The following is a 16,172-nucleotide window of genomic DNA, read 5'->3' on the forward strand; positions in this document are numbered from 1 at the left end:
TTGCATTCAGTTCACTTGCTCCAGTCAGTTGCCGTGCTAACAATATAGTGTAGTCTTGCCTGATCTAATTTTTTATAAATTGAATCAAACATGGACTCCTTTTTTTTTTTTGGCCTGGCTTCTTACATGTGGCATAACATTTTTGAGATTCATCTGTGTTGTGTTAATAGTTTATTCCTTTTCATTGCTAAGTAGAATTCTGCATGAAACCTATTCACTTGATGTTCATTCAGGTGTTTTCTAATTTGGGGCCGTTATGAATAAAGCTGCTATTCTTGTAGAAGACTGCTATAAAGCTGCTATTCTTCTTGTAGAAGACCATTCTTCTACAAGTCTTTTCAGGGATGTGTCTCTCTTTTGAAGAAATAGGCAAGAGTGGAATTTCTGGGCTGAGGGGTAGATATGTAACTTTTTTTTGCAAATTGCCATAATTTCCAAGTGGTTGTGTTATTTCACACTCTGGCCAGCAGTGTATGAGGATTCCATTTGCTCTCTCTCCATCCTATCAACTCCTGTCTTGGCCAGGTTTTTGTTTATTTCTTTTGCCCTTCTGGTGGTTGGGTAGTACCACTCAGCATCTTCATGGTAACTAATAATTCTGAGCCTCTTTTCTTATGCTTATAGACATACATTCTTTTGTGAAGTGTTTTTTTTTCTCAATTTTTATTAGGTTGGTTTTTTTTTTTAAAGATATTTTAGTTTGATGAAGTCCAATTGTCTTTTTTTCTTTTATGGTTCCTGTTTTTGACAGCCTACGAAATCTTTACCTACCCTACCATTTGCACAAGTGCCCTGTTTTAATTTTTTTTTCTTCCGCGTCCAAGCCCGTTTATTTGGTGTCCCGCACACTAGGCCTCTATCACCAGCCTCGACTTCTCCACCTGCAGTGCCACTCCAGAGCCCGGGAAGCCTGTCACTTGCTGCAGCACACTGATGTCGTGCGTGGTCCAGGAGCTTCTCCCCGTTCACCGGGTCTGCCACATCCTGCTGAATCAGCTTCTGCTCACACTCCCAGGTGGCCACAGCCCCAGAAGGCCAGGGCAACGGCGTGAGGCACGGCACCTCTCAGGCTGTCTCGGACCAGCGCACACACGCAGCGCTCACCGCGCCCGACGAATCCCACGTAGTCCGAGGAGCAGGCGAACAGCGAGGAGCGCATGCGCACCAGGTCTGATATGCGCAGTGACTCTCCGGACCTGGGGTTGGTCACCGTGCGTGAGGGCTTCTCCAGCTTGGTGGCCTTGGATTGGGGGGGGAGGTCGGTGACAGGATCCAGAAGCTGGGCAGTGCTTTGTCCTTGTGCTTGCCTGCGGGGCATGCAGTGGCCGCGGGCCAGGCATCCTCTGGGCCTATCCCCCCAGGCGGCCTTGGACATGAAAAGTTGAGGAGCTGTCGCATGATGGCTGCTTCCTTCTGCAGGAAGCCCTGCATCTTCAGCGCCGCAGCCGCAGCTGCTTTTTCTGCCCCTCGCGTCGGGCACCCTACTACTTCTCATAGACCTTCAGCTGCCGGCGGCGAAATCCTTCTGGTGTGAAGTGAACCCCAGGACTGCGTCGCGCTCACACAGGTAGCTCTCTGGGGTGACGGCTGGTCGTAGGCAGGGCTGCGCAGAGAGGCAGGGGCGGCCGAAGTCCTTGAGGGCATGCCGGCTCGGTGGAATGTTCTGGGTCCCGCAGCTGGGCCGCTGGGGCCTTCTCGTCGTAGGTGTGGGCAGTCCTCACCCTGCAGTTCCTGCCATACTGTGTCTCCTCACAAACGACTCCTCCTATCTTCGTTGCTTCTTCAACTGTGTCTATACTGTGTTTTCTTTTAGGAAGTTTATGCCTTTATGTTTACGTAGATGATCTACCCCAAATTAATATTTGGGTATTAGTGTAAAATAGGAGTCAAGGTTCATGTTTTCCGATATTTATTCAGTTATTTCAACTCCATTTGTTGAAAAGACTTATTTCTTTAATGAATGGCTTTGGTGCCATTGTTGAAAATTATTTTTGAATATGTGAGTCTTTTTCTGGACTCTGTTTTTACACCAGTACCACTCTGTCTTAAATACTGTAGATTATAATGAGTCGAGATCAGAGTTCTTTTTCAATATTGGTTTGGCTGATCTAGGACCTTGGCATCTCCATATAAGTTTTAGAATGAGCTTGCCAGTACCTACAAGGAAGCTGCGGGATTAAGTTTGAGATTGTGTTGAACCTGCAGATTTGGGGAAAACTGACATATTAAAAATATGGTCTTCCAATCCATGAACATGTTATATATGTCCATTTATTCAGAGCTTTAAAAAAAATTTCTTTCTGCAATTCTTTGTAGTTTCAGCATACAGGTCTTAACACTTGTTTTGTTAAATTTATTCCTAAGTTAAATTCTTTATATCCTTATGAATGGTATTATTTTAAAATTTTATTCTAATTATTTATACCTATTATGTAGAGGTATGATAGACTTATTTTTTTTTAATTTATTTTATTTTATTATGTTATGTTAGTCACCATACAGTACATCATTAGTTTTTGATGTAGTGTTCCATGATTCATTGTTTTCATATAATACCCAGTGCTGCATGAAATATGTGCCCTCCTTAATACCCATCACCAGGCTAACCAATCCCCCCACCCCCCTCACCTCTAAAACCCTCAATTTGTTTCTTGGAGTCCATAGTCTCTCATGGTTCATCTCTCCCTCTGATTTACCCCCCCTTCATTTTTCCCTTCCTTCTCCTAATGTCCTCCATGTTATTCCTTATGTTCCACAAATAAGTGAAACCATATGATAATTGACTTTCTCTGCTTGACTTATTTCACTTAGCATAATCTCCTCCAGTCCCATCCATGTTGATGTAAAAGTTGGGTATTCATCCTTTCTGATGGCTGAATAATATTCCATTGTATATATGGACCACATCTTCTTTATCCATTCATCTGTTGAAGGGCATCTTGGCTCTTTCCACAGTTTGGCTGTTGCAGACATTGCTGCTATGAACATTGGGGTGCATATGGCCCTTCTTTTCACTACGTCTGTGTCCTTAGGGTAAATACCCAGTAGTGCAATTGCTGGGTCATAGGGTAGTTCTATTTTTAATTGAGGCACCTCCACACTGTTTTCCAAAGTGTCTGTACCAACTTGCATTCCCACCAACAGTGTAAGAGGGTTCCCCTCTCTCCACAACCTCTCCAACATTTGTTGTTTCTTTCCCTGTCCATTTTCGCCATTCTGACTGGTGTAAGGTGGTATCTCAATGTGGTTTTGATTTGGATTTCCCTGATGGCTAATGATGATGAACATTTTTTCATGTGTCTGTTAGCCATTTGTATGTCTTCTTTGGAGAAGTGTCTGTTCATGTCTTCTGCCCATTTTTTGACTTGATTATTTGTTTTTTGGGTGTTGAGTTTGAGAAGCTCTTTATTGATCTTGGATATCAGCCCTTTGTCTATAGTGTCATTTGCAAATATCTTCTGCCATTGTGTGGGTGCCTCTTTGTTTTGTTGACTGTTTCCTTTGCTGTGCAGAAGCTTTTTATCTTGATGAAATCCCAAAAGTTCATTTTTGCTTTTGTTTCACTAGCCTTTGGAGATGTATCTTGAAAGAAGTTGCTGTGGGCGATGTCAAAGAGGTTACTGCCTATGTTCTCCTCTAGGATTTGGATGGATTCCTGTCTCACATTGAGGTCTTTCATCCCCTTTGAGTTTATCTTTGTGTATGGTGTTAGAGAATGGTCAAGTTTCATTCTTCTGCATGTGGCTGTCCAATTTTCCCAGCACCATTTATTGAAGAGACTGTCTTTTTTCCATTGCATATTTTTTCCTGCTTTGTCGAACATTATTTGACCATAGAGTTGAGGGCCCATATCTGGGCTCTCTGTTCTGTTCCATTGGTCTATATGTCTGTTTTTGTGCCAGTACCATGCTGTCTTGGTGATCATGGCTTTGTAATATAGCTTGAAATCAGGCAGTGTGATGCCCCCAGCTTTGTTTTTCTTTTTCAACATTTCATTGGTGATTCAGGGTCTTTTCTGATCATACAGATTTTAGGATTGTTTGTTCCAGCACTTTGAAAAATGTTGGAATTTTGATTGGGGTGCCGTTGAAGGTATAGATTGCTCTGGGCAGGGTAGACATTTTAACAGTGTTTATTCTTCCAGTCCATGAGCATGGAATGTTTTTCCATCTTTTTGTGTCTTCTTTAATTTCTTTCATGAGTGTTCTGTAGTTCCTAGAGTATAGATCCTTTACCTCTTTGGTTAGGTTTGTTCCGAGGTATCTTATGGTTTTTGGTGCTATTGTAAATGGAATCGATTCTCTAATTTCTCTTTCTACAGTTGCATTGTTAGTGTATAAGAAAGAAACTGATTTCTGTGCATTGATTTTGTATCCTGCCACATTACTGAATTGCTGTATGAGCTCTAGTAATTTGGGGGTGGAGTGTTTTGGATTTTCCACATAAAGTATCATGTCATCTGTGAAGAGAGGGAGTTTGACTTCTTCTTTGCCAATTTGAATACCTTTTATTTCTTTTTGTTGTCTGATTGCTGTTGCTAGGACTTCTAGTACTATGCTGAACAATAGTGGTGAGAGTGGACATCCTTGTCGTGTTCCTGATCTTAAGGGAAAGGCTCTCAGCTTTTCCCCATTGAGGATGATATTCGCTGTGGATTTTTCATAGATGGATTTTATGAACTTGAAGAATATTCTCTCTATCCCTATACTCTGAAGAGTTTTAATCAGGAAAGGATGTTGTATTTTGTCAAATGCTTTTTCTGCATCAATTGAGAGGACCATATGGTTCTTCTCTCTCCTCTTATTAATGTGTTCTATCACATTGATTGATTTGCGAATGTTGAACCACCCTTGCATACCAGGGATAAATTCCACTTGGTCATGGTGGATGATTCTTTTAATGTATTGTTGGATCCTATTAGCTAGGATTTCGTTGAGGATTTTGGAATCCGTATTCATCAGGGATATCAGTCTGAAATTCTGCTTTTTGATGAGGTCTTTGCCTGGTTTGGGAATTAAGGTAATGCTGGCCTCATAGAATGAGTCTGGAAGCTTTCCTTCTGTTTCTATTTTTTGAAACAGCTTCAGGAGAATAGGTATTATTTCTTCTTTGAATGTTTGGTAGAATTCCCCAGGGAATCCATCAGGCCCTAGACTCTTGTTTTTTGGGAGTTTTTTTTTTTTTTTTAAGATTTTATTTATTTATTTGACAGAGAGAGACACAGCAAGAGAGGGAACACCAGCAGGGGGAGTGGGAGAGGGAGAAGCAGGCTTCTCGCCGAGCAGGGAGCCCGATGCGGGGCTTGATCCCAGGACCCTGGGATCCATGACCTGAGCCAAAGGCAGACGCTTAATGACTGAGCCACCCAGGCGCCCCTTCTGGGAGGTTTTTGATCACTGCTTCAATCTCATTACTGGTTATTGGCCTATTCAGGTTGTCAATTTCTTCCTGTTTCAGTCTTGGCAGCTTATAGGTTTCCAGGAAGGCCTCCATTTCATCTGGATTACTCAGTTTATTGGCATATAGTTGTTGATAATAATTTCTAATAATTGTTTCTATTTCCTTGGTGTTAGTTGTGATCTCTCCCCTTTCATTCATAATTTTATTAATTTGGGTCCTTTCTCTTTTCTTTTGGATAAGTCTGGCCAGTGGTTTATCGATCTTATTAATTCTTTGAAAGAACTAGCTTCTAGTTTTGTTGATCTCATCTACTGTGTTTCTGGTTTCTAATTCATTGATCTCTGCTCTAATCTTAATTATTTCTCTTCTAATGCATAGCTTAGGCATTGTTTGTTGCTTTTTCTCCAGTTCTTTAAGGTGTAAAGTTAGTGGGAATCTTGCATGATACCGCTACACCAGCGGCACTTAAGGTGTAAAGTTAGTGGGTGAATTCGGGACTTTTCTGTTTTTTGAGTGAGGCTTGGATGGCTATGTATTTCCCTCTTAGGGCCGCCTTTGCAGTATCCCATAGGTTTTGGACCGATGTGTTTTCGTTCTCATTGATTTCCATGAGTTGTTTAAGTTCTTTGATTTCCTGGTTGACCCAAACATTCTTGAGCAGAGTGGTCTTTAGCTTCCAAGTGTTTGAATTTCTTCCAAATTTTTTCTTGTGATTGATTTCCAGCTTTAAAGCCTTATGGTCTGAGAAATATGCAGGGAATAATCTCAGTCTTTTGGTATCGGTTGAGACCTGATTTGTGACCCAGTATGTGGTCTATTCTGGAGAAAGTTCCATGTGTGCTCGAGAAGAATGAGTTTCTGTTGTTTTAGGGTGGAATGTTCTGTATATATCTATGAGGTCCATCTGGTCCAGTGTGCCATTCAAAGCTCTTTTTCTTTGTTGATTTTCTTCTTAGATGATCTGTCTATTGCTGAGAGTGGAGTATTGAGGTCTCCTACAATTAACGTATTATTGTCAATATGACTCTTTATTTTGGTTAACAGTTGGCTTATGTAGGTGACTGCTTCCATGTTGGGGGTGTAGATATTTACAATTGTTAGATCTTCTTGTTGGATAGACCCTTTAAGAATGGTATAGTGTCAGGGGCGCCTGGGTGGCTCAGTCGTTAAGCGTCTGCCTTAGGCTCAGGTCATGATCCCAGGGTCCTGGGATCAAGCCCCGCATCGGGCTCCCTGCTCGGCGGGAAGCCTGCTTCTCCCTCTCCCACTCCCCCTGCTTGTGTTCCCTCTCTCGCTGTGTCTCTCTCTGTCAAATAAATAAATAAAATCTTAAAAAAAAAAAAAGAATGGTATAGTGTCCTTCTGTGTCTCTAACTACAGTCTTTAGCTTAAAATCTAATTTGTCTAATATAAGAATTGCTACCCCAGCTTTCCTTTGAGGTCCGCTGGCATGGAAGATGGATCTCCATCCCTCACTTTCAGTCTGGATGTATCTTTAGGTTCAAAATGAGTCTCTTGTAGACAGCATATGGATGGGTCCTGTCTTTTTATCCAATCTGCAACTCTGTGCCGTTTTATGGGAGCATTTAGGCCATTCACATTGAGAGTGATTATTGAAAGATATGAATTAATTGTCATCATGTTGCCTGTGAAGTCCTTGTTTCTATACATTGTCTCTGTAAATTTCTGTTCTGTATCACTCTTGGGGTCTTTCTCCTTTTATAGAACCCCCCTTAATATTTCTTGCAGGGCTGCCTTAGTGGTCACATATTCTTTCAGTTTCTGCCGGTCTTGGAAGCTCTGCATCTCTCCATCCATTCTAAATGACAGCCTTGCCGGATAAAGTATTCTTGGTGGCATGTTCTTCTCATTTAGTACCCTGAATATGTCTTGCCAGGCCTTTCTGGCTTGCCAGGTCTCTATGGATAGGTCTGATGTTATTCTGATGTTCCTCCCTCTGTACGTAAGGAATCTCTTCCCCTTAACTGCCCTTAAGATGGTTACCTTGGTTCTAAGATTTGCGAGTTTCACTATTACATGCCAGGGCGTTGGTCTGTTTTCCTTGATCTTGGGAGGGTTCCTCTCTGCCTCTAGGACACGGATGTTTGTTTCATTCCCCAGATTAGGGAAGTTCTCAGCTACAGGTTGCTCAAATATATCTTCTAGTCCTCTCTCTCTCTCCAGCCCCTCAGGGATCCCAATAATTCTGACATTGGAACGTTTCATGGCATCACTATTTCTCTAAATCTGTTTTCATGGATTATAAGCTATTTTTCCCAGGCCTCCTCATTTTCCTTCCTTTCTATCAATTTGTCTTCTAGGTTACTAATTTGTTCTTCTGCCTCGTTTACCCTAGCTGTTAGAGTATGTAGATTAGATTGGATCTCATTGGTAACCTTTTTAAGTTCTGCCAGTTCAGCTTTCATTTCTGCCCTTAGAGACTCTATATGATGCCATTAATCAATTTCTCCATTCTAGCTGTCGTCTTCATAACTGTTACCCTGAAGTCCATTTTTGACATCTTGGTTATATCTGTATCCATTTGTAAATCTGTGGCAGAAGTCACAATCTGAGTCTTTCCTTTTTGGGGGGTTCCTCCTCCTAGTCATTCTGTTGAGGGGTGAGTCCAAATTATTGACCACAACCCAAGTAAGATGCACCTGTTTTGTAGGGACCTTAGGGTTGTAGGCCTCCTGTTCTCCCAGCCTGTCTTCTGGGGGAGGGGCCTTCCATGCTGTTACTCAGGCAACCCTGTTTGGGTGGAGTTGCCCTGCTCCCTGTGGGGAGGGGATGGGCTCAGTGAAAACCGGTTTTGGGGGGCTTTTGTCCTCTGGCGGCTTTCTGCATCTCTTCCGAGAGTCAGAGCAGAAGAGACCGTTTCCCACCCTCTGCCTCAGAGCAGAGAGACTGCAGTCTGTTCTTCAGTGAGCTCTCCAGGCCACACCGTCTCCGTTTCTGTCCATGCTGCTATAAACTGCAGCGTCCTGCGTTGTTTGCCTCTCAGCAGCGCCCCCAGTCCTGCCTCCAGGTCGGGGCTCATCTCTGCCCTTTGTGCTTCTAAAACCACTAGCTGCCCCCAGTTCACACACGTGGCCCCGCTGCTCCTGGTTTCAGTCTGGGGGGCTGCCCTAAAGTCCTTTCCCCGCTGCTACCGGTCTTTGAGTCTGTGCCTGTCCCCAGCATGGGAGGCTTTCACCCACCGGCGGTGCAGGATCCGAACGGCTCCCTCCCCCTTCCGTTTATCTTCTGATGTGTGCCTGCGGAATCATGGCACCCCGCTTCATACCTTGGAACCAACCGCCTGCGATATTCTGTTTGTAGAGATCCAGATCTATCTTCTTACATCTCAGGCTGATTTCGTGGGTGTTCAGAGTGGTCTGGTAGATATCCAACTCAGTTCAGGGACCGGTTGGTATAGGGTCCCCTACTCCTCCGCCATCTTTTTTTCTCTACAATAGACTTTTGTATATTGATCTCATATCATGCAAGGTTCACTTATTTGGTTTATGGGCTCCTTAAGTACATCATCATGTCATCTGTGAATAATCATAGCTTTACTCTATCTTCTAATCTTAATGTCTTTCATTTATTTTCCTTACCTTACTGTATTAAGATCTCCAGTACAATTTGAAGAGAAGTGTACTTCAATATACTTGCCCTGGCTTTGGAGGAAAGGATTTTGAAGGGTAGCAGAATATGCCACTTTGCTTTATTGATTATTTTGAGCTGTAGACACTTGAAAAACAGCACATGCAAGGAGATGCTTTCTCTGAACTTCCCTTATCTGCCTGAAGACAAATCCTCCAAAAGGAATTCAGTTGACATAAATGCCGTCTTTGGGGAGTTTCTTCAACCAGGAAAGATGGAGTCTTATAACAGGAGAGGAGACTAGAGTCAACACCACACCCAGATAATCTGACCCAAACTGTCATCCTACCATCTATTCTTCTGAGCATGCATCCACCTTTCCTAAAAATCATTTACATCCCCCAATAGGCCTATATCTCTCCTCCTTTTCACTTATTAAGATGGTATATAAATCTAAATTCTGAGAAACCTCAGAGAGCTGCTCATTTTTCCTTAAGTATCTCCCACGTATACATGTTAATAAACTTCTGTTTATTTTTCTCTTGATAATCTGTCTTTTATTACAGGTGTCTCAGACAAGAACTCAGAATAGAGGGAAAATCATTTCCCTCCCTTATACCATTTTTTATGATTTTGTAGATTGTCATAGAGGTCCTTTACAAGATTGAAGAAGTCCTATCTATTCCTGTTTGCTAAGGAATTTCATTATTCTCTATGAGAATGCATCTTTTTCCAAATGATTTTTCTGTCTCTGTGGAAATTATCCTATGATTTTTCCTTTATTCTCATATTTGGTATATTAATATGCCAAATTACATTGATTTTTTGAATGTTTAAATAATCTTGCAGCCTTCAGATAAATCTCACAGGGTGATGATATATTATCTTTTAAAAATATTTCTGGATTCTTTGTGCCAATATTTTATTGAGCATGTTTGCATCTTTTCTTATAATGTCCTTGTCAAGTTTTGGTATCAGGATTATGCTGACCATAAGAAATGAGTTGGAAACTGTTCCTTCCTCTTCAGTTCTCTAATTCTGGTTTTAATTCACCAGTAAAATCATTTGGGTCTGAAGTTTTCCTTGTGGAAAGATCTGTTTGTTTGATTAATTGATTTTGATTACACATTTAATTTCTTTATTAGGTATAGGACTGTTCTGGTTTTCTGTTTCTTCTGAGTCTGTCTTTGTGAGTTGTGTTGTTTGAGGAATTTTTCCAGTTCAACTAAAATGTCCAGTTTATCGACATGAAGTTTTTCATTATATCCTTTTAAAGCCAGTAGGATCATAGTAATACCCCCTCTTCATTCCTGATATTGGTAATTTGTGTGTACCCTGTTCTTTTCTTATTTGGTCTAACTAAAGGTTTTTAATTTTATTGATCTTTTCTCTTTTGTTATTTCCATTTTCTGTTTCATTGATTTTTGCTCTTATTTTTAATGGTGTGCTTTCTTCAACTAACTTTGAGTTTTTTCTGTTCTCTTTTTTTAAAAACCTTAAAATGAAAATTTAGATTGTTAAAATTTACCATTTTTAAAAAAATGTGGGCATTTCATGCTATAATTTTCATTTCAAGCACTGTTTTAATTGTATCCCCCCAAATTTTGATATATTGTATCTTCGCTTTCATTTATTTCCAACTATTTTCTAATTTCTCTTGTGATTTATTCTTTGACTTATATGGATTATTTAGAAATGTCTTGCTTAATTTTTTAATATCCTGCCATTTTCTAGATATCTTATTACTATTAGTTTCTAATTTAATACTGTCATGAGTAGAGAACATAATTTTTGATCCTTTGAAATTTATGAAGACTTACTTTATGACCCAGCATGTAGTCTGTCTTGGGGAATGTTTCAAGTAGGTCTGAAAAGATTTTCCAGGTGTTAGGTATAATGTTCTATTAAATATCAGTTAGATCAGGGTGGTTGTTATTGCTGTTAAAATCTGTTATATTCTTAATGATTTTTCTGTCTAAATGTTCTATTAATTACTGAGATGGAAAAGGTTTTAAAATATCCAATCGAGGGCACCTGGCTGGCTCAGTTGGTAAAGTGTTCGACTTTTGATTTCAGCTCAGTCATGATCTCAGGGTTGTGAGATCAAGCCCTGTGTTGGTCTCTGTGCTAAGTGGGGAGTCTGCTTGAGATTCTCTCCCTTCCTCTCCCTCTGCGCCGCCCCTCCCACTCATGTGCTCTCTCTCAAAAAAAAATGAATAAATAGAAATAAAAAAATAAGCTATCTAATTGCAATTGTGTAATTATTTCTTTCTCCCTTTAGATCTGCTAATTTCTGTTTATACCACTCTTATTAGACACATATGCACATAGAGCTTTTGTATCTTCTTAATGAATTCAGCCTTTCGTTATTATTAAGTACCCCTCATTGTCTTGAATCCTATAACATTTGGTATTAATATAGTTATATCAGCTTTCTTATGCATTGTTTGCATGGAATATTTTAAAATTTTTCCTTGTGGGGGTGCCTGGGTGTCTCAGTCAGTTGAGCATCTGACTTGGTTTCAGCTCAGGTCTTGGTCTCAGGGTCATGAGATCGAGCCCAATGCCCCGCATTGGGCTCCCTGTTCAACAGGGAGTCTGCTTGGGATTCTTTCCCTCTCCCTTTGCCCCTCCCACTCATGTTCTCTCTCTCTCTCTCTCAAATACATGGATAAATCTTTTAAAAAATGTTTTTTTTCTTGTGGTTTCTTCTTTGACCCATGGGCTTTGTAGAAAGGTGTCAATTTCCAAATATTTGGAGATATGTTGGTTATCCTAATGTTACTGATTTCTAACTTAATTCTGTTGTAGTCAGAGAACATACTCTATATGATTTCAGTCCTTTGAAATTACTGGAACTTGTTTTATAGCCCTGCATAGTGTCTATCTTGGTGATAGACTTGTAGAGACTCTTGGTCTTAGGTAGGCTCTTGGGTTTAGGCTTTGTTAAAGTAGGTCTGTTTCTTGTTTTTAATGGTAGGGTAGGGAAAACTACTCCTAAAGCATGGCCCTTCTGGTGTCCAGTGCCTGTCTACTAGAGCTGGACACAAACCCAAAGTCAGTCTCCTCATTATGGGGGCATTGCTGAAATCTCTATTCAGCCATCTCGGCCCTTTAGGGTAAATTTTTTGCCTTACCCCACACATGTGCAGTTCAGGGACAGCCAAGGATTGGGAGTCCCCTTACGATAATCTTTTCTGTTTCAGGATTTTCCCCCAATTTCCGTCTCCTGTCCCCTCAGATCAATACAACTGGATCTTTCTACTTGAGTTCTGTTAAAGGTTATGCAGACCTGGAAGTGTCCTCAGGGGAAAAGCTACATAAATATGCATTTCATAGAAGTGGTTCTCTTCTTTGATTGCATGTTCTCCATTGTCAGCTTGCTTTCTTTGCTCATCAGTGCCTTCAAGTATTGTCTTTAGTATTTTATCCAGCATTTATAATTGTTGTTTACAGGAGAGTAGTCAAATATGTTTTTATTAGAACTCTGAACCTGTGATTTAATTTAAAACACAGATGAAGTGTAAATACCACATTTGGAATCTTGATCTGGACCATCTGGATTTGCATCCTGGCCCTGTCACATTTACTTATGGCACCTTGGCCAATCTTTCTGTGCTCTAGCATTCTCACCTGTAAAATGGAGGTGATAATGGTCATAAGGTTGTTTTGGGAATAAAATGAGTTAATTCATGTAAAGCTCTTAGAAAAGTATCTGACTCTGATGTTTAATAAATATTAGCCAGGTCTCTTTGGAGGCCCCCTGTTTTTCCATTGTGAGCAGAAAACACTGTATCTTTAGCTACTTCTCTTTGACTTAATTCCAGAATGTGATTGCAGTTAATTAAGGTCATATTAAATTATACAACTTGGCCGGTTCTCATTCCAGTATATTGTGCTTGAGGTAGATGATATTTTATATATGCTTTTCATGCCAGCAGAGCTCTTATTAATGATGTAGGTAGTTCAGTGATTTCTTTTATAGATCTTTTCCCTCTGAAAACTTAAGATTTACTTTCCAATTGAAGGTATATTTAATGTGCTTCTCTCTTCAAAATACATATTAAAAGATCTTCAAAGCTGACAGTTTATAAACAACATGCCAGAAATAAAGGGATGATCATATTTTTGCTGCCTCGTAACTTTTTAAAATAGAATCAAGGTAATGTTTTTGAACTCTATTATCTCACTGCCAAATTGGGAATTTTTATTTTTATCTCCAAACAAGCACTTTTTCCTTTTGGACTAAACTTAAGTAGCAGTGAGTCACCACACTAATAAAAGCAAGCTCCAAATCCAGTCAGATAAGACAACAAAATATATTAATGCAGTAGCATGTGAGGGATAGCAGAATATGCCATTCCAAAATGTGATTGTAGGAGTTCAGGATATGCCACCCCAAAATATGCTGCTTTGGTTTATTGATTATTTTGAACTGTGGGCACTTGAAAAATGGCAAATGCAGAGAGAAGCTTATCTGCCTAAAGACAGATCCTCTACAAGGAACTAAATTGTCATAGATCCTCCTTGGGGAGTTTCATCAACCAGGAAAGATCGACTTCTCTCACAGGTGAGGAGACTAGAAGTCAACACCACACACAGACAAACGGTATCCCAAACTAGCATACCTCCCTTCTATTCTTCTGAGGGCCCATTCACCTTTCCTAAAAATCATTCACTCTCCCCTAAGAGGCCTACATTTCCCCTCCTTTTTTCCTATTAAGATGGTATTTATTTATTTATTTATTTTAAATTTGAGTGTAGTTGACACACAATGTTACGTTAGCTTCAGGTGTACAACATAGTGTTCTGACAAGTTGATACATTCTGCTATGTTCAGGGCAAGTGTAGCTACCATGTGTCACAAAAGGAGTTACTCATTTTCCCCTGAGTATCTCCCATGTATACATGAAGTATACAGGTCAATAAATTTCAGTTTGTTTTTTTTCTTGTTAGTCTATTATTACAGGGGTCTTAGCCAAGAATTGAGAATAGTAGAGGGAAAGTTATTTTTCCTCCCCTACACATAGAAATTATGTCCAGCTAGAAATCAATATGAAATGCCTTGTACTTGACTATTTAAACAGCAACGCTCATGGGAGAGATTGTCCTTTTACTTTGCACATTGGAGGAGGATATCAAGAAGGATGGAGAGATCTGGTGGTAATCCAGCAACTTGCCATAACTGGCCCATGGCTGGCATGAAGTTTCATGTGTGGAAGGATGCTAAGTGAAGATGCTTCTCTAATGTATCCCGTGACATATTGGGAACTCACCTCCCTAGGAGTCAGTGTGGTCAGATGGAGACAGTCCCAAACTAGACATTAGGAGGGAATCCCTTTGCTATATTATATAATATCCAATATATATGCTAGGACATTCAAACTGACCTGTAAGACCTCAAGATTGATAGTAGAAATTAATGGATGCAAAATAACTTCTCTTAGGACTTTCGTGAGGGAAAAAGGAAACAATAGATACAGCAGGTACTGGGAGGAAATATAAAGCTGGATGCAAACATAAGACAATATAGTACTTGTAACTATACAATATACTTGTAACTATAAAGCAGTAGTTTCCACTTTAGGAATTAGTCTCATTTCACATCTTCATCTGTCTTCCGTTTTAAATCTTCATCACTGTCTTCCGTTATAAACTTGTGTGTAGTCATGTCCTAATATCTGGGAAAAAATGTTAATTTACCTGAGTCATACAAAATAATAATAATAATAATAGATTCAAATCTACCATGAGATTTCTCTTTCTAATGTCTAATCCTTTCACTCCGCTAATTTTGGTTGTGGTTTGTTATGTAGAAATAAGTACCTGGTACCAAAATTGGTACCAGAAGTGAAATGCTGCCATAGTAAAAATCTAAAATATGAAGCATTGGCTTGGAGACTGTTAGGCCAGTGATCATCTTTTTTTAAAGATTTTATTTATGAGAGAGAGAGAGAGAGCATGAGCAGGGGGAGAGGGAAAGCAGGCTCCCTGCTGAGCAGGGAAATTGGGGAAATAAGTAGCTGACTCTCCATCCTTATTTTCCCTCTACAAAATCTTCTAGAACTGATTATGATCACAGATAACCCGTACTTCCAGGAATCAGCGGCTGGGAGGATGCATAAGAAAGGATGACTCCAGGAGTCACAGAATTTAAAAACCAGTGTAGCAATGGGTTTAATTAGATTGTTTTCCTAACATGTAATATAAAGGTGAAGGATGGCTAGATCAAATCCAGATGAAATGCTGTAGTGAAAAGAGGTAGAGATCGAACAGCCAGAAAGCAACAGTACTGCATAGACCATGAAGTAAGTAGAGTATGGAGTTCACCAGGAAATGAGAGATCCAGAATGGAATGTGTGCATGCTTGTGCACATGTGCACACACCCTAGGAAGGACAAGCCACGGACTCAAGCATTTTTCAGATCCCATCTGCTCTCTCTGTCCTATCTGCCCTGGCCTTTTCTGCCTGGAGTGGTGAGGTGCACTTATGGGGAGTAATAGACCATCATTGGAGGGCCGACTGTGTGCTGTTATTTAACTGGAAGCCAGACAGGAGACAAACAGAAACCCTGAGCCCAGGCCATTCTTTGTGCAGCTCTACACTGACATACGTTGGCAGAACCTGTGCTTATAGGGGTTTACTTTGAGATGAGGTCATCAGAAATAAATTTTCTCTAGTAGCAAGCATTGCCTCTGTTGCCTCTGTCTTCTCAAAATGTTATCGTGGAAATCACTTTCTAAGCTACTTATTTGTTTTTCCTTGATGTTTTCCTGGAAAAATGTAGATTCATCTTTGTAATCTAGAAAAAAAAGTATGACTCAACAATTTTGTAAAATGTGACCCAAATTATGTAGCTGTGGAATCTATCCCTGTGAGAGATCCAGAACAATTACAAAAGGAGAGTCCTGAATGACTGACAACTTATTATGTCCATTTGCCCCAAAGCCCTTCAAGATCAGAATCGAGTTAAGATCTTTCACTAATACAGCATCAGCTAAGGGACAAGAATGTCTGATTTCAGTCAGATACTTAATGTTTGTGGCTTCTGGGCACTGTTTTGCAGCAATCTCTGTTATGACTTCACTTTATCCTTTACTTACCTAAATGAAATTGGCCATTTCCAAGAGAGTCAGGCCCCAAGCTGGCTCAGAGCTTTAAGAATGAACCTGCATTATCATAC

At 40.2% G+C, this 16,172-nt stretch overlaps 1 pseudogene; it reads right to left on the bottom strand.

The window, feature by feature from the left end:
- Positions 1 to 848: 848 nt before the first annotated feature.
- LOC116648346 overlaps positions 849 to 16,172 on the bottom strand; it is an 80,511-nt pseudogene continuing 65,187 nt past the window's right edge.

This window comes from Phoca vitulina, unplaced genomic scaffold (genome assembly GCF_004348235.1).
Source record: "Phoca vitulina isolate PV1807 unplaced genomic scaffold, GSC_HSeal_1.0 scaffold43, whole genome shotgun sequence".
Classification (NCBI taxonomy): Eukaryota; Metazoa; Chordata; class Mammalia; order Carnivora; family Phocidae; genus Phoca; species Phoca vitulina.